This window comes from Macaca fascicularis, chromosome 16 (genome assembly GCF_037993035.2).
Source record: "Macaca fascicularis isolate 582-1 chromosome 16, T2T-MFA8v1.1".
Classification (NCBI taxonomy): Eukaryota; Metazoa; Chordata; class Mammalia; order Primates; family Cercopithecidae; genus Macaca; species Macaca fascicularis.
In genome coordinates this window covers 6,296,054-6,300,808 of record NC_088390.1, presented here as the reverse complement: position 1 = coordinate 6,300,808, position 4,755 = coordinate 6,296,054, and positions in this window count along the sequence as shown.

Genomic DNA, 4,755 nt, shown 5'->3' with positions numbered 1-4,755 from the left:
GTGTTTTTGACAATCAGCCTCAAAATCATGGTTATACACAAGTGCCAGGCACTGTGCTAGGCACTGGGGGTGCAAAGATAAACAGAATATTGTTCCTGCCTTGAAAGCCCATAGCCCCATTGGCTTAAACAAGCTGATTATAACATGTCTAGGTTGAATCTCTCAATCGCTCTCTGTCTCTCTCTGTCTTTTACACACACACACACACACACACACACACACACACACACGCATCAGTTGCAGGAAATCTACCAGCGTCCAGTCTGTGTAGGCACATTTGTGCAGATTCCAGGCATCAATGCCAACCTGAGAAACTTGCCTTCATCTCCTGTCACCTCCCCACACCCCCCACCCACTGCCCTTCCCCAGAAAATTCTGGGAGCCAGGTTCCTGGCAGCAGCCTCCAAGGGGGACATAAGGACAGGCCTATTGAACTGCGTTGCTCTGGACTAGATAAATAGTTATCACCAGCCAACGTGGTTAAATAATCATCAAACCACATAATTCAGAAACCATGCTCCTTGAGAGTTCTCCATTTAATGCCCGACAGAAAACGCTAATCCGCCGCACAAGACTGCGTTTTATTTTTCTAGACAGGAAGCATTTTCTTCAGTCCCATAATGACTTCCCTTGACATAATAATGAAGGAATGTGAATTTAAAACAGGCTGAGAGGCTGGGCGTTCTTTGTTATCTGGGTGGGGAGGGCTGGTGGCTTGGAAATCGTCTGAGTAACTGCTGACTTGCTGGGCTGTGTCGTCATTGAATTCACTGCTTACCAAGACTGAAATTTACCAAATTAAATTTTAGTGAGTAATTTCTTTTCACATAAACGGCAGAAATTAAACCATTGTGGATGTGGTAGATAGGCCGTCACACGGAGCTGACATTACACTGGGGAGTGCTGTGAAGTCAGGCAGGAGGGGATCAAGACTTGGAGAGAAGGAAACCCCTCCTTGGACCGTGGGAGGGGCGATCCAGAGCCCCAGAATCAGGCAGGAGGGGTTCAAATCCCGGGTCTCCTATTTCCTATTGATGTGACCCCGGGGATCCTAATCTGTGAAATGGGCATGATTAGGGGCTATCTTAGGGATGCAAAATGGATTATATCTATAAAAGCACTTGGCGATCAGTAAAGGTCCGCATACATGTCGGTGGTTATTATGTTACGTAGCTTCTAGCCCAAGGACGTTGAACTGGGAGAAAGCAGGAATAAGAAAGAAGGCTCCCTGGAGTACCCTACCTTTTGCAAAGAGGTAGGCAGCTAAAGTTAGCTACTTCCCTTCATTTTTGTTTTCTTGAGACAGTCTTGCTTTGTCACCCAGGCTGGAGTGCAGCGGCATGATCTCGGCTCACTACAACCTCCACCTCCTGGGTTCCAGCGATTCTCCTGCCTCAGCCTCCTGAGTAGCTAGGATTACAGGCACGTGCCACCATGCCTGGCTAATTTTTGTATTTTTAGTAGAGATGGGGTTTCACCATGTTGGTCAGGCTGGTCTCGAACTCCTGACCTTGTGATCCACCCGCCTCGGCCTCCCAAAGTGTTGGGATTACAGGTGTGAGCCACCATGCCCAGCCAAAGTTGGCTACTGTCTAACCCATCACACAGCACAGACAGGACTCAGGGGGCCCAGTGCACCTGTGGAAATCAACTCCATTGAACACAACCGAGCAGCCAATTTGTCCAGTGGATTGATGGTCAGTTGGATTGATTAACTACAGCCAAACCAGTTGCTATGAGGCCAAAACAATCGAAAAACAGGATATTTGACATCTCTGTCCTTACGGGGGTTGAAAAAATAATGATAAGGAACAGTCCTTTCTTATGTATATATGGAACAAGGAGGTGGTAGATTGGATTATTGTTTAAAAACATTCCCTCCTTCTTCTCCACATACATGGGAGTTTATTTCCTCACTCCTTGGCTTGGGGCTTGGTCATGTGACCCACTTTGGAAGATTAACATACATGATGCAAGCAAGGACGTGAAATGTGCTTGTGCAGCTGGGCTCACCCGCTTGCACCTCTGCCATCGCCCCGAGAAGAGTTTCTCACCAGCAGGTGCTTCCCTTTTATCCCAGGCTCCAGGATAAACATACAAGGAGCACACCAGAGCCCAATGTATGGCAAGGAACCCATTCTAACCAGACCCATAGCCTAAAGCAGAGCCACTCATCCAGTCTAGCCTAGATCAGGCAAGTGTTAACCGACCTCCAGATACATAAAGGAAATACATGCTTATTGACTCTGGAATTTTTTGTGGATGTTTGTTACACAGCAAACGTTGACTGACACGAAGTCCATTCATATCCACTGACTCATTCTATCTGCAGAAAACTCCCATAATAGAGATAGGTTAAGTATTTTTGTTTCTCTCTCTCTCTTTTTTTTTTTTTTTTAGATGAGGAAACTGAAGCTTAGAGAGAATCAATGACTTATTAACAGCATGAAGGTAATCAGAGATAGAACCTAGGCTTTTAGTGCTGAGTGGTTTTTTTTTCACCCCATGTACAATGACGGCTTCTCTACCTGGGAGCAAGGGAGATCCCTGGGTTCCCAAGAATAGAAAAATAAGCTTCTCCCAAGACTTCATAATTTCACCAAAGACCAATCTGTCAGCAGGGCTGGAAGGGCTGAGTGACCTCCCAGGGACAGTTAATAATTGGCCTATGGCTCGCACCACAGCATTTTCTATGATTTGGGTTAGTGTCAAAGTGTCACTGGGCAGAGATAGAAAGCACTTTGTCATGTATAAATTTAACCGGCAATAATGCCAGCTACTAAATAGTATGTCATTCCTAATCATATTGTCAGCCTCTGATCAGTCTAATTTATATTGTCAACATGATGTAATAGTCCACCCAGCATGGGCCTTCAGAAATACGAGATCCAACCATACGAGAGACTGAAGTGAATTTCCACCAGTTCTGACTCTGAAAATCAAATTAAGATTGCTGACTCCCACTTCAGAGGATCAGAGATAATGTGTATAAAATACCCACCATAGGGCCTGATACCTAGAAGGCACACAGTGGGGCAGCTGGTGGTGTTTTGTGCTGTCATGCAGTTGTACCAGCTAGTGTGGAATCTTGCCCTTGGAGCCACAGAGAGGAGAGATGGACCCCAGAAATGCCCTTGTCCCTCACCGTCCTTCCCAGCTCCCCTCTGTAGTCGCTGTGTTTTTTGTTTGGTTTGTTTTTTAAGGAAAGTGCTGCCTGGTTTAAAAAGGTGCCTGCACATGTGGTATTTATGTCCCCCTGCAGCCCCAGAAGCTGTAGGAGATAAGACAGGAGGGCACTGACACAGAGAAGGATCACCTGAGGTCAGGAGTTCGAGACCAGCCTGACCAACATGGTGAAACCCCGTCTCTACTAAAATACAAAAAGTAGCTGGCTGTGGTGGCAGGCGCCTGTAATCTCAGCTATGTGGGAGGCTGAGGCAAAAGAATCACTTGAACCCAGGAGATAGAGGTTGCAATGAGCTGGGATTGCACTCCAGCCTGGGAAACAAGAGCAGAAACTCTGTCAAAAAAAAAAAAAAAAAAAAAGAGAGAGAGAGAAGGTGTTTAGTAAAGAAAAACTCATATATTCTCAGTGCTCCATGTAAAACAAACAAAACAAAACAAAACAAAAAACGCGTCCTTTCCTACCTCAGTAAATGGCAGGGCCACTACCCAGAAATCTGGGCTTCATTCCTTACTCCTCTCCTCCTCTCACTGCCACATCTATCACTGTAAAATACTGCAAAGCCCTCTGTTTGTCTCCGTTCCCTGCTATTACCCTTGTGCAAGCGTCTGCTAGATCAGCCTCCTCACAGAGCTCCATGCTTTTGTTCAATTTAACCTCCACACCATGGCCAACATCACTGGTTTAGGTCAGATACTAAATCATGACACTCTTCTGTATAAAATTCTTGGCACGTGGTTACCATCCAAACTCCTGACTGTGGCCTATGTATGAGTCAGGGTTCATCCAGGAAAACAAAATCCATGCCAGATGGATATTAACAGGAAAACATTAATACAGGGAGCAAGCTACCAAGGTGTGCAAGGGGCTGAAAGAGCAACAGGGAAGGTGAGATGGCCCAGAGAAGGGAGAGAGCCGCTCCACCCCACAGCTGTGGACAAAGGAAGCAGCCGGTGTGATGAACCCAGGAGCCAGGATCACCTGGTGGGAGCAGGGCCCATGGAAGGGGATGCCTGATAGAAGCTGGAGCCACAGAGAAAGGGAATCAGCCATTTCTAGAGATTCTGTCCAAAGCAGACAGCATGAACTCAGTACCACAGCACTTCCTTTGCCTTGCCTTTCCATCTTCTCAACCTAGCAATCCCATGTCTACGCACCCGTCCTAGACAGAAATGTATTTGTATACACAGGGAATGGTGCAGTCAGGTTTTCTGAAGCACTTTGAAATGCCACAAAGCTAGAAGTGAGTCTTAGTGTTCAGAAACAGGAAAATGGGCACATATGCTGTGGTCTTTTTATTTTTTAATTTCAAAAATATTTAGATTCAGGGTGTACACGTGTAGGCTCGTTTCAAGGGTATACTGTGTGATGCTGAAGTTTGGGCTTCCAAGGATCCCATCACCCAAGTAACGAACACAGTGTCTGATAGGTAGTTTTTCCACCCTTGTCCTCCTCCCTCCCTACCCCAGCATTTATTGTTCCCGTCTTTGTGTCTGTGGATACCAAATGTTTAGCTCCTACTGATAGTGCAGTATTTGGTTCTCTGTGTCTGCATTAATTTGCTTAGGATA